Here is an 18,847-nt window from a genome sequence, read left to right as displayed (position 1 = left end):
GAAGGGCACGTGGGGTTTCTTTTGGGCTGGGTTGGGGAACTATTTGCACCTGGTTGGGCTCCTGACCCCATTCAAAGGGCTCGCCTGTCATGGAGAGTTTTCTGTCGGAGCTGGCGAGGGGGTGCTCTGACCAAACGGGAGGACAGACCCAGGCAGGTGAGCAGGCGTTGGGGTGCTGCACACCAGGGCGTCAGAGAAGGTCACCCGGTCATGGGGCAGCAGCCCATGGGGTCCGCTGGAGGAGCGTCTGCTCAGATGAATCCTGTCTAGTGGGAGAAACAAGCCGGGAGCCCCTGCTTCAGTCCACCAGGGGTGAAGGTTGGGGCAGAGCTCAGGTTTTGGCTTGTGACCTGGGGAATACTGATGCCATGGGCTTTGTGACCAGTTGGCCCTTCGAGAGTGCTCCAGGCGGGGCTCAGCCATGCGGCTGGAGGACCCAGAGTGACCCCGGCCTTGGAGGAGCTGGGCATGGGGGCTGGGGACTAGCCTGAAGTCTGTCCCTGGTCAGAACCAGCGAGAACGTGGCCACATGGCTCAGCTGCTGGGGCTGAGATCCCTGAACCTCGGTGGCTCCCAGCTCCTTTACAGAGCCCAGGATGGGCCTGCGACTGGCTCAGCCTGGGTTGGGGGTGGCCACTATCAGCAGGGGCCCCTGAAGGCGAAGCACCAGGCACACGGCGGAAAGTGTGGCGGGAACCTGGCTGTGGGCTGCCCATGCTGGGGCGCTCGCCCTCTGTTCTGCTCTCACCCCCAAGGGTTGGGGGCTCTGTGGTGGACATCTGAGCATCCCAGGCTCGCTGGACTGCTGGGCTTGGTCTCATCCCTGGGAACTCTGATGGCACCTTCATATGGGCCCACGACCAGGCATGGCCTTTGAGGGGCCCCCTGAGCTCTTTGACAAATCCTACCCTGGGGGTTTGTGGGCCCCAGACATCAGCAGCCGTGTCTCTGCTGTAGTGAGGAGACTGGAGCCCAGGGAGGGGGCACACCGAGCCTGGCCCTGCAGCAGCTCGGCTGGAGCCTGAAGAAGTGAAAGGGTGGTCCCCACCCAGCACAGAGGCGGCTCTGAGTGTGTCCATGTGTTGTATCCAGCCTTGTTTGAAAAATACTCCAGGGGAATGACATTGAAACATCTGGTCATAAATTGGTAAATTATGTATGAAAAGTCAGGCCCAGGGAGCTCATGAATTAGGACAGAAGACCAGCTCTTGCAGGCCCCCCAAACCCACAGACCCTTTCACACAGAAACGTTTGAGCCTTGGTCTTAGATGAAACACGGGCATCCCCTCCGAGAACCAAACCTTACATTGGAGGTCGGGGTCACAGACCGAGTCTCACTTGGCCACCAGGGACCTCCGGCCAAGCCCCGGCCAGCAGTGGCCAGCGTAGGCCTATGACCTGGTCTCCCCACGTCCTGTCGCTCTCTGAAATTCGGGGATAAAAACAGGGATTGTGGGGCCAGAAGCTTACACAGTGTGGGAGTTTATTACAAGCAGAGTGGGAACGGACTGGTTTCACGCAGTAGCAGAGAAAGTCATATATCACAAATCCTGCGTCTGAGCTCCAGGCCTTGGTAGGGACCCAGGCCAAGAGGGGCCTGAGGATTTAGCCTCAGGAGCTCCTGGGAGACCCGCCGGGAGGACCGAGGGGTGACTTGTATCCTCCTCTAGGAGGCTGATCCCATGAGGCCAGGACCCTCACCTAGGTTCCCCCCCAGCCCCCAGTCACTGGCACCACACCCTGACATCTCTTGAATGGGTCAAACAAGTGGTTAATTAGTTAATTAATGGGTGATCTGTCCTCAGCAAAACGTTTCCTCTGCATCCCCAGGGCAGGGTTCAGGAAAGCAGCTTAGTGTTTTTGTCTTTGTTTCTTGTGTATTTATTTCAGTTCCCCAGGGGATTCCGCAGCCTCTCAGGCCCGGCTCGCACCTGCTGCCGCAGAACCTGCATTCCAGCCAGAACCTGGGGTGAGCGGTGATCTACAGCAGGCACGGGAGAGCCCCTACTTCTCAGGCAGGTGCTCCAAACACTGTCTAAATGGAAAGTCCTACTAAATAATTAGGCAGCAGCGCCTCAGGCAAAAACATGCCAAAAAGCAGGCTGTGAGCCACCCGCCGCCCTTCCAATGCGTGGCTCTGCCCAGCACACTCAGCAAGCTGAGGGGGTGTGAGGGCCGCACAGCGGGGAGGCGGGGGAACAAATGGATTACAGCACTCCCCGAGGGGAACCTCGCTCAGCCTGCTGCGTGGGCGCCCCATCCCTTCTCAGGGCATGACCTGCTCTGTGTGACTCCTCTGGGCGTCTGGGGGACACTTTCACAGTGGTGTTTTTACACAAAATATGCAGGATTCTGAAGGAAACCAACTACACTGAAATACGTTCAAGACACCTTTAAAATGTGTGAACGGTAATATATCCCCAGCTTTGTTAGCTTCTTAATAACCAGACCTCACCCGGGGCTAATGCGGACTGGGGTTTGGAGAAGCCGTGAGTGGCAACAGACTCAGGGCATGAAGCACCCACTGGTATGTGCACCACGCGAGCGCAGGTCCCGGTCCTCCTGGTAACAAGCCCTGGGGGCTGCTGATGCAGCTGCCTGATTATCCGAGGGAAGCTGACTTCAGAGGGCAGGAAGATTCAAAGCTGTCACTGTTCCGCACAGGGACCCCAGACACCCCCAGGAGTCTGTGGAGTGACACCCCAGACTCTGAAGCTCACCTCCAAGGGCAGGAGGGACTCCAAAACCCGCTCCCCTGGGAGCCCCACTGAGGGGCGCCATAAGCACGCCGTAAGTTGTGCTGTGCAGGTTCCCTCCCGGGCTCCAGCCACTCTCCCTGCCAGAGGAGCTGGGCCCAGCACGTTGTCAGTGGGTGACACGTACCCTTCCAGATAGGAGGCCCCCCACCTGTCATGCTGGACACATCCTCACGCTCCCCACTGCGTCCAGGGCCCCTTGGGCGCCAGCAGCCAGAGGAGGAGCTGCTCTAGAACACACAAGCCACCCTTCATTGTCCCCAAAGCCCTCGCTGTGCCCAGTGCACTGGGGGGAAATGCTTTGCCACCTGGTAGTGAAGGCTCTTCATGGGGAGGGGTCTGTGGGCCCCTCCAGGCCCACCTCTGGCTGCTGGCTCCCCGGTCTTTCCCTCTCCCCCGTGTACATGCACACCTCCCAAAGGCCTTTGCTGCTGCATATTTGCACCCCCCAGTCTGCTGTCCCCAAGCCTGGAAGGTCTTCCCGATCACCTCTCTGCCTGGCAAATCTCTGTCCACTCTCGGGGTTCCCCGATTACAAAATGCTCCCTGGCCACTCTTGTGGGGAGACTGCTTGGCCTGCCCCAGCGCTGAGCTCCAGGGAGGCAGGGGTAGAGGGCAGGACCAGGAGCTGAGCCCACCCACAGGCAGTGCCAGGGAAGAGGAGGGGCTGGCGAACTGGCCTGGGGCCTCTCTGGTCAGAGGAGGGCAGGAAGAGTTGCCCTGGAAGTGCTGTCTGGATGTGAGTGAGGCCTGGGGGACAAAGGGCCTCCGACATCAGTGCCCGGGACGGTTCCCCAGACCGAAGAAGCCCCGTGTCGCCCTTGGGGGCCTCAGGTCCAAGCCCCGCAAGTGTCACTCTTCGGCCTGTTCAAACCTCGCAGGGAGCAGGTGTGCTCCGCCTTCTAAGCTGTTCCCCTTCAGCCACTACTGCTGCCCCTGGTGGCTGGGACGCTGGTGCAGAGAAGGCCAGCACCACTGCCCAAGTCCCACAGAGCTGCCCCATCCCACCAGGTCCCAGGAACACATGAGAACACACACACACACACACACATGCACGCCCGCACCTGCTCCAGTAGCCCATATCTCCTCCCTCGCCACACAAGTGTCCACGGCAGTCACCCTCTGGCAGGAGACCTCCGCGGGGATGGCCGGGACCCTGGGGTCCTCTGAAGCACCCACTTTGCTCCCTGTGGTGTTAGTCTCCAGAGGGACTAACTGGCTTTTGGGGAGGCTCTGCTTGCCTGGCTGAGGCCCGGGAAGGAATCATGGATGGGAGGAGGCGGTGTGCTCTGGGGAGACAGGGAGGAGGCTGCCTGAAAGGAGAGAGGGGATGCGAACCCCGCGGTCCCAGCAGGTTTACTGCTGACCCCGAGAGGGCCCCCGTCTGTCCTGGCCAGCAGAACAAAGGAAAGAGGGTCTTTAACAGGCCAAGAGGCTTTTTATGGCCAGGGTTTTGGGCGGGCTCTTTGAGGGGAGGGCTCAGGGGAAAGGTGGGCCGGTGTGGCTTGCTGACGTGTCCTCTGGAGGATGCTTGTAGCCTAAGTAAGATGAAACCTCGGTCTCTCTGAGATGGTGGGAGGGCTTATTCAAAAGGCGGTCCTCAGGTCCTGATTCTATCACCCCCGTGAGGTGGTGGCGCTGCATGCAGAGCAGGAAGCCCAGAGAGGGAAGGGGTCACCTCTGGATAAGGGAGGCTAGGAAGGGGGGAGTGCCAGGGAGCTGCCTGCAAAAGTCTTTTTTTTTTTTTTTAACCAGCTGGTACAGTTTTATTACCCCTCTTTTTTTGTTAATTTTGGTATCATTAATCTACAATTACATGAGGAACATTATGTTTACTAGACTCCCCCCCTCACCAACCTGCTAAAGTCTTGACTCATTTGATTTTCCCTTTGACCATGAAAGTAATATTTGGCCTATAATTTTAAAAGAAAGACTTCTGGATGCTTGCTCTCAAGAACAGAAAGCAGGGTCTCAAAGAGGTACTTGCACGTCCGCGTACCTAGCAGCACGGCTTACTACAGCCGAAAGGTGGAGGCAGCCCGAGGGGCTGTCGACAGATGATGGATACACAAAATGGGGTCTATCCCTACAGTGGGTCATGTTCAGCCTTAAAAGGAAAGGAATCCTGACACGCAGCAACATGGATGAAGCCCAAGGACAAGGTGCAGTGATATAAGCCAGTCACAGGGCAAACGTATGTTGCCACTTCTCTGAGGTCCCTGGAGAAGTGAGATCCAGAAAACAGAACAGTGGGGGCCAGGGACCGAGGGAGGGGATCGGGAGTGAGCGTCTGGTGGGGACGGAGCTTCAGTGTGGGGAGATGAGCTCTGCCCAGCGCGTCGCACAGCAACGCAATGTGCTGAGCACCACCGCGCGGCGCACTCAGAACCGGTACTGGTGGTAAACTTTTTGTTACATGCATTTTACCACAATGTTTAAAAAACACACAAGAAAGGAAGGAGGGAAATAGAGAAGGAAGGAGGGAGGGAGGGAAGGAGGGGAAGGAGAAAAGAAGAGAGAACGCCTGCCCTCCTTGTCCCTTGCCCTCAGGAAATGTGGCTGCCCTGGACTGGCCCCTCTGCTGAGGCCCCCGTGGAGGGGGCAGGATTCCAGCAGGGACTGTGGTCCCTGGAGAAGGGAAGTGGGCAGTAGCTCGGGACTTCTTGGAGGTGTGGGGAGGCTGCTGGGTAGAGAAGCATCTGCCAGGTACCCAATGTGCACAGACTCGAGATAAGTACCTAAGAGCTTGCTGTTCTGCTCTCTGCCTCCTGCGCACATGGAAGACCTGCACTTCCTGGTCCCCCTGTGGCTGGTGAGCCATGTGACCAGCTCTGGCCAATGAGTTATGAGCAGGAGAGACACGGGCCCTTTGGAGCTGGAGCATTTCATGGCCAGGCAGTGACCTTCTGGAGCTCTCCTCCCCTCTGGGTGGTGACTGAAGACTGCAGCAGGGGTGCTGGTGGGGCTGCAGACAGGCAGCATGAATGAGAGATAGGCCTGAGTCAGTGTAGCCCCCAAGACTGGGGAATGTTTGTTACTCAGCATGACCTGGCTTTCCCTGACTAATGCACTCCTCTTTCCCAAATGCTCTAGAGGAAGGTGGTCCGTGAATGTGGAGAAGGCTGATACTGGGGTAGTACCTTTTATATATTTATGTGTCTTGCATATCCCTCCCGGGCAGAGCCAGGACCCTACGATCTGATCCTGAATTGATCACTACCGTGCTGTGTGGTATCTGGAAAGTCACCCAACTTCCGATTCCCAGTTTCTGTGTCTGGTGATATTTCTTTGCTTGTCTATGTACTGTGGACACATGCAGAGCAGGGGCTGTAATATTGTAGACTCCCAGACACCAGGAGTCCCTGATCACGATGACAATGTACTGGGCAGACAAGTACTTTGTGGGTTTTGACCTGAAGGTGATAACGGATTAATAATGGTTTTACCCCTAAGAACCCTTCTCTTCAGTGACTGTTTTTGCAGTGAGCTCAGAACTGCTTTAACAGGCTGTAAACAGCTGCAAAAATGTAGAGCACCATCCACATCAAACCAAGAGGAATTTATCATGCTGACATTTCCCTTTCCACTGGGAGGGTTTATGTCGGCCTGCACTTGGCGGGGGAGGAGGAATGTGGCTCGGGAGAGAGCAGGGACAGGCAGGGCTCTCATCTGCCCACAACCAGAGCAGATTCTGGCTGGTCAGAGAGGAGGAGTTTATTAAAGGACACCGGGAGATCCTAGAGTCATCAGGAGGTGGGAGAGCCCACGACAAGGTAACGTTCGCTCCAGACCCCCCACCTCCCTCAGACAGCCCTGATGGGAAACAGCTGCCACTGCAGCCACTGCTGGGGTGCTCCCACGGCTCGGAGTGCTCCCATGGCATGGGGTGTTCCCACCACACAGGGTGCTCCCACCACTCAGGGATGCTCCCATGGCACGGGTGTCCCCACTGCTAAGGGATCCTTCCATGGCTCAGGGTGCTCCCACGGCTCGGGGTGCTCCCATGGCTTGGGGTGTTCCCACCACACAGGGTGCTCCCACCACTCAGGGATGCTCCCATGGCACACGGTGCCCCCACTGCACAGGGTGTTCCCACCACACAGAGATGCTCCAGTTGCCCTGGACCAAGCCCACAACTGCCACGTGGACCGATATCAATCATGTCCCAGGGCACTTAACCTTCTGCAGCCTCCCCCAGCCCCCTAAATGGAACACGGCCCAGCTGCCCTCTCCAGCATACTGAATCCCAGGGCCACCTCCTCCATTAGGGTGTAGGTCAAAATGGTAGAGCCCCAGTCACTGTCTGCATCCTGGTTGCAGGGAGGCTGGATAAACCCATTGTCTGGCCGCCTTGGACCAAGAGACTAGTTAGGGCAGGAATCCTAGTATCACAAGGGCATTTGAAAGGCGTCCCACCCTAATGTCAAATAAGGCATCAAGAGTGCGGCCTGCTCAGTGGCAAATCAAAAGGGTTTCAATAGCTAGGTCCAAACACTCCCAGGAGACATTGTGGAGCGTGTACATGGGCTATACTGTTCTCCATCAGTGCACACGGCTAAATGCATTTCTCTAAGACGCAGCCCAGGGCCTGTGATAGGAGGGCAGAAGCAGGGAACCTGGCCAGGGGTCCTGGCCTGGCTGCACACAACTGCTGAGAAAGCCCTTTACCTCGCTGGGTCTTGGGCCCGGCCTACAAGGAGAGAGTTGGAACATGAGCTCTGAGATCCCTTTTGCTCAACCCAGTGTCACGCCCACACTCAGCGGGGAAATTTTGGTTTCATGGTTTTAATAAGGTTCGAAGCAAACCAAATCTTGGCTCAAGTGCTGGCAGGGAGAGTTAATTTGGTAGAAAACAAATGGGAAGCCCAAGACCTTGGCAGGGGATATTTATTACCTCTTTCTTTCAAGCTCTCCTGCCCCCAGGGCTTATTAATGTGGGATCTGCTGCTTGGGGGAGAACCAACTCTCCAGCTTCATAAACGTTTGTAAGAGCAAATTTAATAAAGCTGCCACTAATACCATTCAGATGTAATTCCTTTATTTTGCATTATTAGTCTTTCTCTTTTATTGCAAAGCATTGGAAATGCATGGAGTCATTGTTACAGCAACAAAAGGAAATGACTAACTGGCAGGTTACTGATTAGCCATACTTGGGAGCAAATAGAAGAAAGTGCTGAAACAGGGTGGCCCGCGTCTTGCGGTTCCTTTTTGTTTTCTTTTATTACGAATGGCAGAACACACCTGCGTGCTTTTCCCTACAATCACTCTGTATTACTGTGTACCGTATGTATTGTAATTATCACTCAACTATGGTTGTGGAATTTGTAGGAGATTTTCACTAAACACAAGTGTGAGGTGGGCGGCATATCCCCTACACCACGTCTCTGAAAACCATGAAATGATGCTGCCTGCCATACACCAGCTGCGGAGGGGAAGGGGGGTTCTCTTAATCTGTCCAAAGTCTCTTTCTAAAACAGAAAACCTGCAAATTGTCCCTGTTTCATGAGACTAATTTTACAGTGATGATAGTAATAATACTAAAAAGTTTCCATTCCACAAAAGGAAAAGAGAAGCCAGCAGAGAGCACCAGATGAACCCCAGCAAGGGTGTGAGTGGCCGGTGGAAGGCATCCCGTGATTTGCTGGTTATGGTTCAGGAGGGAAGAAGTGTTTGACCTGGAAACGCGCCCCATTCCTGACCCATTCAGGGGCGCAGACCTGCGTGTGTGTGAGGAGTTAGCGCCAGTCGCCTGTGCTTTGTCACCACCTCGAGTCCTTCGGGACAAGGAAGGTAGAAAATGATAAAAGGCAAGTGCGCTGTGGCCAGGCCCACAGGGTAGGATGGTTACAGATTCTTTGCGCAGGAAAAGGCAGCTGCTTGCTGAGAACCAAATGAACCCAAGGTCGTTCCGTCATCCTGCTGACTGGGGGCAGTGCCTACTATGTGCGGGGTGCAGGGCTTGGCACTGGGGGTGCTGTCCTCAGCAGACAGCCTCCTGGCTCTGGCCTGCCATGGGACAGCAACAGCCACATGGTGACAGGCACTGGCTCCAGTACTACTAACACCTATTCACTTATTTCTTGTTCATCAAAATTAGCAGTGAGTTAGAGCAGGTGCATGGGACAAGCATCATGATTAATTTTTTCTGCCTTTGAAGAAAAATGCTGAGGTATGAATAGTACAGTAAGAATAGGAGGGACTCCATCTTAAGGCTAAGGTTCCATTTTATTTATTTTTTTAAATTTGAAGTATAGTTGATACACAATATTATATTGGTTTCAAGTATATAACACAGTGGTTCAACAGTTACCCACACTATTAAATCCTCACCCCAACTAGTTCATTTACCATCTGTCGTTTTATTTTATTATTTATTTATTTTTTCAGATTCCATTTAAAAAACCAGGAAGTTAGGAGGTAAGATTCCTAACATATTTTATGGTAATCAGCCAGTAATCTACCCTATCTTGGAGCAGGGCTGCGGTCCCAAGTGGTATGTCCCTGAACTTGAGGGTGACCACGGTCTTGGAGAATAACAGGGTCAAGAAAGTCCTTGTGTTAAGTTTATCTTACAGAATATCTTGAGGACTGACTGTGGTTGGTGACGTAATGTCCCTCGCTGGAGACAGACATCATGAGACCACATGTCACCCTATGCTCCTCTGGCCTTTACTCCATTCTTGAAATCCTTTAAGGACACAAATCCCATGCCTCCTCTATGAGGGTGCCTGCACTCCCCTTTCTTTGGGTGTGTGCTTTGCCTTAAATAAAGCCTTCTTGCTGCTCAATTTATTGTGTTTTGTCTCCAAGCTCTTCCAAGCCTCTTGGGAGATTAATGAGAGACCTCTTTCCTAGCAGTGTGTTACTTCACTATTTCCTTCCATTTTCTAGGCTGAAGCACAAGTCTTCCCTTCTGTTCTACTTCAGAAAGGTAGGGAAGGGCTATTGAGGTCTCTGATTTGGGCCTGCAAGTTCCCTTTGCCTGGGTGACCTGGATAGGACTGGCAGCTGCATGATCACGCTCTTTAGTAGCCTGCCTGAAAATCTCCTTTCTTTGCTTTGGGGAAGTTCTCAAAACATAATCTCACTCCATCCAGTGCTCTGTGGCTCCCCCAAATCCTGGGGTGGTGGGGGCTTAGTTCCCAAGCTGTGCAGATTCAAGTGGATGCTGGACACCATGTGACCCTGTATTCAGAAGTTGGCAAGGGACCTGTCCTATGCCGAGCATGAGTTCTGTTAGGCTGGAGGAAGGAAAAACAAGGACATGCAAACAGAACAGAGAGACGCCATAGGGGGAGAACAGACCAGACCCCAAGGTCCGTGCCTTATATGGAAAGGGGACAGCTCTCCCTGAATTCCATCCTGATGTGCCAACTGAGACCTGGATGTCAGCCTCCTCCCTCTTGGAAGGAAAAAAAGCTTCTAGTTGTCTATCATGTCACCTTTAGCCAATCATACCTCTCCACGCCCCCTAGGATAGCTTCCCATTCCTCCCCCTCCTAACCTCTTATAAGCCCCCACCTCCCTGACCGGGTGTGACTTCCCCGGGCTGTAATACCCAGACTGCAGAACATCACCCAGGAGTGGCACTCAAATAAGCTACCTGGCCCTTTGTTGCCTCTCTTCACCTGCTTATTTTGGCTTACAAGTTCAATTACAAGTTCAATTACAAGTTCAATTACAAGACAAATTTATCTTACAAGTTCAATGAACTTCCCTTTCTCCCTTTGCTTTTCCTTGTTTTCTGCCTGCACGGCTGCTGCCATTCACTACTGCTCTCACTTTAATGAATTCCTTTCTTACCTACATGTGTCTAACCTGCTCATGAATTCTTTCTCGGTTAGAGTCAAGAACCCTCCCCTGTCCAGGCTGAGGTCTCACCTGGTGTGCAGGGAGAGACCTCCCCAGACGCAGCTGCCTGGCAACAGCAGGAAGCTGAGTATCCTGACTTTGGGGAGGATGAGGTTTTAGTCTCCCATCCCACCCCAGTCATGTGACCCAGACTCAGCCAGGAGAGAAACTGCAATTGGGTTAAACAGTATAAGGATATTTTATCAGAGGATACTTTCAGTTGTAAGAAATAAAAAACTCAAATAGCTGTTAAAAAAAATTCAACCAAGTAAATTTGAAGATTTAATTTGCCTTATTAAGTGATTCATGGATCAGGCAGCATCTCCTCTAGCTAGCAGAGAGCTGCTTGGAGGATCTGTATAAAATGGAAAGTTTTTTAGGCAAGGCCAAGAAGTTACTAGCAAAAGAAAAGATTATTTCAGTCATGGTCACCCTCCTTTAGGGGGACAAGAAGAGGGTCTTATCATGCAGCTTACTTCATCTTCTTTTGGGATAATGGAGAGGGCTCAAATGACAGATTACACTGTTGGTGCTGACCAGAAAACTCCTAGGAAAATGTTAAGACTACAGTTTGGGGGAGGTTGAAACTGCAGTGAGATTAGGAATTAAGCCCTGGTTTGGTGACCTGGCCCAGCACAAGTGACCCTGTCTCCGGCCTGTGGCTTTCTTTTTAACATAGCTTAAACAATAAGAGAATTCATTGTTGCATTTGTCTAGATATACCAGTGGTAGGTCATGTTTGATCCAGGGGCTCTGCAATGTCACCAAGGACACAGTCCCTGCTGTCTCTACTTCATCCTAAGCCTAGATTTCTCTGTGGTCATATGTGGCTGCCTGGCATCCCTAGTACACCAAGTGTCCCCATCTAGGTTGGGGGAGAGAGAAGCAAGAGAGCAGGTTTTCTCTTCCCCCAATCATCTGATTAGACTGGCCTGGGTTTTTTGAACCAATCTGAACCAGAACCTGAGCCTCACTGTGGCAAAGGGGTGATATGCCAACTGGCCTCTGCATCAGATTTCCCCTCTAGAGGTGGGGAGGCGTCAGTAAGCCTGATTATCTTGGCTGCTGTGCCCAGGCTACTGGGGACCACAGAGCCCACCACATGTGACCCCGGAATTGCCAGTCCCCCCTGCATACAAGGCAGCCTGGGATTGTGGAGCTGGTATCTTGGGCGGGAGGTGGGGTAGTGGGGGAGGGGGACACTTGAGCAGGGGCAAGGCAGGTCTCATGAAAGGACCACTCAGTGCTGGGTTGACACAGATCTCACAGGTGAGGGCAGAGCAGAACAGACACGTCCGTGGGCCGTGGGCCTTCAGAAATCAGGGAGATGGGGAGGAGGCAGCTAGGAGACTGAGAGGTGCAGCTAGAAGGGTGGGCCACAGATACCGGGCCGATAGGAATCCATCATTAGAATTCCTCCCTGAGCTGCACCCTGACCAGAATGTGAGGATACTGGAGGCCCAGTCATCCTCTTGCCTGGGGCCCTGGGCCGACAGAGGCACCTCTGGGTATCTGGGCCCAGCCTAGGCCTTCCTGGTCACGTGTCCCCTGTCCTTGTACGGCTGTAATTGCTCCTGCGGGCAGACAAGCAGCGTAGCCTCCTCCTCCGGCAGGCCGGCCCTCTTCCCCGGTCTGGGTCAGGGCTGCCTCTGGGATTGCCCAGCCCAGACACTGGGGCGTTCTGAAGCACGCCGCGGGGATCCCACTGGGGTGCCGGGAGGTCAGCACCTGGTCCAGAAGACACTTTGGGAACATTTGTTAAATCAGTGTTTCCTCTCAACTTGCAAATCTCACCACTGCGCACCTCACTTTCCAAAATGGGAACATGCAACCACACGCAGAGCGCCTGCCCCAGGCGTGCGCGCTCCCCAGGGTGGGCTCGGACGAGACGGGCCCCAGGAGCGCCTGGGGTGTAAAGGGCGAGGGGCTCCGGAGCGCGCAGGCCCCTCCCCTCCCTGAGCACAAGGCAGGGCGACCTGCCCCGGCCCCGCCCTGCCCCCCGGCGGAGACCCGACTGACCGCCGGCGCCGGCGCGCCAGGGAACCAGCTCGGGGCCGGCGGGGCGGGGAGAGGGGCGTGGCTCGCCGGGACGACGTCCGGGGCGGGGCCAGGTGAGTCGGGGGCGGCGCGCGTACAGGTGCACCGCAGGTCGGGGCTTAGCCAGGTAAGGCCCGCGGCGGCGCTGGGGGGCAGCCCTCTGAGCCCCGTGGGGACGCAGCGCGGGGGCCCGAGGGCGGGAGCGGGAGCGACGCCCTGTTCCCCGGTTTCCGCGCGCGCGCGCGCTCCCTTCCCCCATGTTTTCTTGCTCTGGTCTCAGCCCAGACTTCGGCTGCCCGGCGTTTGCTCCCCTGGGGGGGTGTCCCCCATTTGGCCGGCCGCACCCCTCAGGCCCGTCAGCCCCGCCCACTCCGAGCCCGGGAGGCGGGAGGCGTGTTCCTGTGTCGCTGGTGGGAAGACGGGCCGAGCAGGTGCCGCGCGGGTCCCCTAGGGCCCCGCTCAGTACTCAGGATGGCACCCCAAGGATTATGGGTGGAAAGCTTGGCAATCAGCCAGTCACCCTCCAGAAGCGGAGTTAGGAGAGGGCCTGGCTGCTCTCACTTTTCTCACACCCTGCCGTGGGCCCATCCCGAGACGAAGCCTGGCGTTTGGGGCTGCGGTTCCGCACTGCCTTGGGAGGTGGGTGCGGGTGGCTGCTCGGGCCCCAGGAGAAGGAACTGCCGAATTGAATCGTCCTAAGAGGGAGGAAGTCCTGTGAGTCCTTGGCGGGGCTGGAGACCCGGCCTTGGCCCTCTGGGGGTCGCCGGCCTGGAGGTCTTGTGTCCGAGGCTGTGTGGTCCAGGGAGCCGGTGCTGTGCGTCGGCATGTCTGTGACAGGCAGTGCCGACGTCTGCGCAGATTGAGGACACAAAATTTAATGTAAGACTCAACAGTAAACGTCTTTCCGTCAGTCTCTTCGGCAGTTTTAGGATCGTGTTTGTGAACACATTTCATACAGTGACCAGTCATTCCTCAAACCAACACCAGGACTGCGGGTGGGGGTGAAGAGGGACACAGGGCCCAGCCCGAGCCTAGCTAGGCTCTGAAGACAGGCATCCCCCAGGCCCGGCTTACAGGGCACACAGAGCCTGCTCTCTGTGCGATAGAGGTAAGCTGTGGGTTTGTGGGAGGTCAGGGAGGGCTTTCTGGAGGAGGCAGCCATTGAGCTGGAAGATGGATGAGAAGTAGGCAGGGGAGGTTGGCACACTGAGGTCACACAGAGGCTGGCGACTGTAAGTGTACCTGACAGATGGAGCCAGTAGGAATCTACTTGGATGATGTCATTGAGTTATTGAAGTGCGACCTTCAGAAAGATGTTCTAAGGTCTGGAAACTTGACCAAACATCCCTCAGACATAGGGCCTCTTCCAAACAAGGTAGGTCAGGCAGAACTGGCTGTGTGGGCACCATAGATGTGGCTTCAGTTAAAGAGAGGATAGGAAGAGCTCAGGCTCTGCTGGAGGCGGTAGATATGTGTGTCTTTCACATCAAAAAATTCATCCTGTTCCCTGAATTCACCCTCTTTCACTGATGGGGAAACTAAGGCAGACAGGCAGCAGGAGTCAGACACCTAGTTTTTGAGCAGGTCAGGGACTCAGCTTCCCAGCCCACAAGATGACCCTGTTTTCCAGCCATCCCCAGCAGGTCACGGTCACCATCACTAACAGCTATCAGCCCTGGCTGCACACCTAATTGCCTCATTGCTCGCCCACACCCGCCTCATGAAGGACACCTTTTAACAGATGAGGAAACCGAGGCAGGGGGGTGGGGGTGGGTGACTTCCCAAGGTCCCATGGCCAGTGAGACCAGCTGTCCTGCACGTGCAGTGTCCACACCCTCCCCATCGGCTGTGCCACCTACAGGGCACTGAGCTCTGCCTTCTAGGGGGAGACGGCTGAAGCCCTCCAGCGACTGCCCTTCACACCTGTGTGACATGAGCATGGGGATATGGAAGTGATGTTTTCCATTTCTTCTCAGATAAATTACTTACCTTTTCCCTCCATCCTTTCATTAAAATGGATACTCAAGGAAGATGTGCACATGTAGCCAGAGGCTTCCTGGGCCTCCCAAGGTACATGTGAGGGGAGACCTGGGCCCTGCATTGTGGGAGTGGGGGTGGCCTTGAAGATGCCTGTGTGGGGCCCAGGTGGCACCCTGCTCCTCAGTCCTGCCCCAGGATCGTCATGTGGAGTCTCCTGGAACTCCTGGCAGCCAGGTCAGGCCAGGGTCTGGGTTTCTGGGTCACTAGAGGGCAGGTTTGGTCGTGGCCCCTGTTTTCTCACTCTCAGATGGGCTTCGTGAGCAGCCTGGTGTCCTGGTGCTCAGAAGGTGTAATGTCAGTACCCGTAGAGGCAGGGCAGCGCTGGCTAACAGCTGGCACTGGAGCCCGACCCCCTGATCCTGGCCGTGTGACCTTGAGTTGCTAACCTGCGTTGCTAGCCACTCTGCCCTGGTGTCGCCATTTGTAAAATACGAGCAGTATTATTACTTACTCTGTAACTCAGTAGGGTTATTGGGAGAATTAAAAAATGAGTTAATTTGTGCAAAGTGCCTAAAACAGGGCATGACACCTTGAGAAATGTTGCGAGGATGGACTTGTGTGGACCCTGCTCTGACCGAGGCTGAGGGCCAAGCGGTGTTTCTTCAGTGGCCCTGCACAGAGCAGGACAGCGGGAAGCTCGTTTTCAGGTGGAGCCACTGTCTGTCCATCCGAAGGAACTGGTTTGGTGGGTCAGGAGTCCAGAAACTCCTGGGCAGCTGCCCCTTCCTGACCCCGAGGGGCCGCAAAATCCAAACCAGCAAAGAAAACAGTGGTTGGTGGCTGCGTCGCCTGCTGCCCTGATCTGCAGAGAGGTAGCCTCGGGCCATGGGGCTTACCAAAAGCAGCTCCTCTCTGGCCCAGCCAGTGAGGCCCCTGCAGTTTCCCCAACACCACATTTGGTTCTGCCCTGTTATAAACACCTTGCGTTTTATGTAGGAGGGCTTATTTATTCATTTACATTTTTTAATTTATGGAGAATTTTGAACATTAAAGTAAGCAAGGCATTCCAGTGTCAGCCATTGCTCTGCAGCAGCCAAACCTGGCCTAGGCTTCCCCCCTCCAGGCCCCCACTTCCCCACTACCTGCTCAGCCCACCTTTCCTACTTCCCTGGTATTTTAAAGCGGTTCCCAGATCTCGTACCCCATCAATATTGCCACTTGAATCCCTTTCTTGACTGTGACCGCAATGCTATCATCACACTTAAAGCTATCAGCAGTAATGCCCTAACGTCCAGTACCCTCTCGTATTCAGATTCCCAGTTGCCTCAAATATAAAATTTCTTCTAGGTTTTTTAAAACTTGTTTTCCTATCAGGATCCAGAGGTGGTCTGTGCATTGCAGTTGGTTAATCTGTCCTCGGAGCCACAGCTTTAGGAGTGGTTTGTATTTGGCTTCCGCCTGCCCAGTGACTGTCAATGCGAGTCTCTGGAGTCTGTGACCTTTCAGTGTGATGTCACACCTGTCACTTTATTTGATTCTCACTGGGGCACGCTGGTGGGGGCTTGTGCCCATTTTGCAGAATAGGAAGTGGGGCCCAACAGGAGCGGACTGGCCTCAGGTGGCACCCGGCGGAGGGGTCACCCAGGCTGGAACCTCTGACTCTGGGCTGCTCCCCCCACAGTGGCTGCTGCGGGGGCTAGTGGCCAGCACTAGAGAGGTGCGCAGGGGTCAGAACCGGGTCCTGCTCTTGGTACAGAGGGGCCCGCCTTCCCCTGGGGCTGGGCCGCTTTCTCTCTGTCCACACTGAGGGCCAGTCTTTATTTGACCTGGCTGGTTGTAAGCAGATGCTTCTGTAAAGAGGTTCTGCAGGTGGAGGGGAGGTTTAGTGGGGCCCTGTGAGTCCCACTTCAGTGTCCAGGGAGGCTGCCCGGGAGGCAGATAGGAATTCAGACTGGATCACTGAACTGGACTCAAGCTGTTGCTAATTATGGAAGCCATTTGTAGAGCACCTCCTCCTTGAAAGAGCTCTGTGTCCCAGGTTGGGGGACAGTGTATGCAGCGTTCCTAAGGCAGGAACAGTTGTGTATTTGAGGGGCAACCCGGAGGCCTGTGTGGCTGGAGCATAGGGAAAGAGCAGAGTGGAGGTGTGGTGACGGGGGTTCTGGAGGGTGGCCCGGGGGTCTTTTCAGCTGCTTTGACTCTCATTCCCTTTGCTGGATTTTATTCAACAGACACCCCAAGTTCCTGCTTGTGGCCTCATCTTTATACACCAGCAGTGGGGAGGAAGACTCCTCCTGTGGCCCTCTCGAGAGAACAAGGGGTCTTCTTCCCCAGAAACACCTGGAAGACTTTTCCTTGTGCTTTGTGGACCTAAGTGAACCTGTCTGTGTGGCCAGGGAAATTGCCCTGTGCTGATTGGCTCAACTTGGGTTCCCAGCAAACCTTTGAAAACGTGATGGGATTACTCTTCGGTAGTCAGGTGGCCCTGGGAGGTGGGGTGGGTCAGCTCCTTGCAGCTGGAGGGCTTGCAGGTGAGGCTGCACACCTGCACGAGCTCCTGGGTACCCCAGGCAGGGAGGGTGACAGCGATGCTGGGCAGGAGTAGCCTCATCCACCCAGAAGGCTGTGGGAGTGATCCTGAGTCCACAAGAACCCCAGGTGGGCCAGGTGGCTCCTGCAGCTCTTTCCAGACTCCCTCGCCCTTTCAGGGCACTGGGTGTCCTGGGACTCCTGGGCACACCTCCGACGAGGTCATGTAGCAGGTCACAGCTTGTTTGGACCTTGCTGCTGCCAGCTTTGGGTGTCTCACCCAGGTGTCACACAGGACCAGTGGCTCCTGGCCCCTCTACTTGGACAAGGATCTGCGTGTGCCCTCTCACCAGTGTCGGGGACCTAGTGGTGTTTATGATAAAGAGCAGGAGTGGGGATCTGATGCAATGAATCTGTGGCACAGCTGAGACAGAAGGTACACGGTACTTCTTAGGAGATGCCACTAGGAGACCCCAGAATCGCAGCTCAGTGGTGACTCCCTACCAGCCCTGAGCAAGAGCTCCTGCCCTTCACACCTGAGCCACTGCGCCCCCTGACCCTTGCCTGTGCCAGCCCCTTTCTCCCCAGAACCTATAAAATTGGGGTTTAGGCCCAGATGCATCGGAGTCCCCCTGCTCCCAAGAGCCCTTTATCAGAGCGCCCTGTTCTGCACGCAGGGCCGGCTACTGGCCCGCTCTGCCTCTGTTCGCTGCATATCAGCTGCATCACTCAAATTCAATTTGGCGCTAATTTGCTGGAGGTAAGAAGTGTTAATTTGTAGCTACTACGCTAAGGTAACTGCTGTGAGGGTCTGTTTGTATAATGTGCAAATACAGTTTTAGAGCAACAAACCATTTTGCTATTTATAGAGTTGGGTGACTTGAAACATCCCTTGCACACCATCCCAGAGAGCCTGCCTATGCTGCAGGTGACAGGTGGCACTGGGACCTACTGAGTACCCGGGGTTCCTCCCATTGGAGTGAGTCCAGACAGGAGCTCAGTCCTCAAGACCCTTTAATCTGGTGAGGGAGCCCACGGTTAACCACACGTTCGTACAAACAGGTACATGCTGTCACGTTTGCACCTGGTGGCGGTTTAACGGGGATGAGGACAGGTGCTGAGAGGGTGGGTAGGAGGGGGCCCGACGCCCTCCTGGTTGGAAGGGGGTCTGAAGGCTGAACAGGAGTTGCCCTGCAGGTGGGGGCTGTGGTCTAATGCTAATATGTATTTGGTCTTTGCCGCTTTATTCTAGTTCCTGGCACAGGAATTGGATTTCCTAAAACCTTTCGGATTTCCAGACTTCTAGGAGTGTCTTTGTGACTTTATCTGAGTTTATGCTAATGAGGTGATTCTGGGTTGGCCCCTAGGTAGCCCCAGGATGGGGTTGGTCCCCAGAGGACCCAGCCTCCTGATTAGAGGGTTAAACCCATGGGCCCCACCCCACAAGCTCAGAGGCAGGAGGGCTGGAGGTGGAGCTACCCTGCGTTGGTAAGAACTCCAAGCCCTGAGGCTGAGAGAGCTTCCAGGCTGGCACTGGAGAAGCTTCCGTGTGCTGGGAGGGTGGGAGTCCCTGCATGCCAGCCTGGCATCTCTTGTGTATGGCTGCTCCTGAGCTGTATCCTTTATCATAGAATTATTGAATGTGAAGTGGGGTCTTGGGAACCCCCACATTTGAAGCCATGTCAGACCAAAGT

At 54.9% G+C, this 18,847-nt stretch overlaps 1 protein-coding gene across 1 annotated transcript in view; it reads left to right on the top strand.

Annotated features, from left to right (window-relative positions):
• Nucleotides 1-12,707: 12,707 nt before the first annotated feature.
• ARHGAP8 (Rho GTPase activating protein 8) overlaps nt 12,708-18,847 on the top strand; it is a 60,517-nt gene continuing 54,377 nt past the window's right edge. The window contains exon 1 of the mRNA XM_057486294.1: nt 12,708-12,771. The gene's annotated coding sequence lies outside the window, so the exon portion shown is untranslated. The remainder of the gene's footprint in view (nt 12,772-18,847) is intronic.

This window comes from Manis pentadactyla, chromosome 10 (assembly GCF_030020395.1).
Source record: "Manis pentadactyla isolate mManPen7 chromosome 10, mManPen7.hap1, whole genome shotgun sequence".
Lineage (NCBI taxonomy): Eukaryota > Metazoa > Chordata > Mammalia > Pholidota > Manidae > Manis > Manis pentadactyla.
The sequence above is the reverse complement of the archived record's forward strand: the minus strand, read 5'-3'. Positions and strand labels throughout refer to the sequence as shown.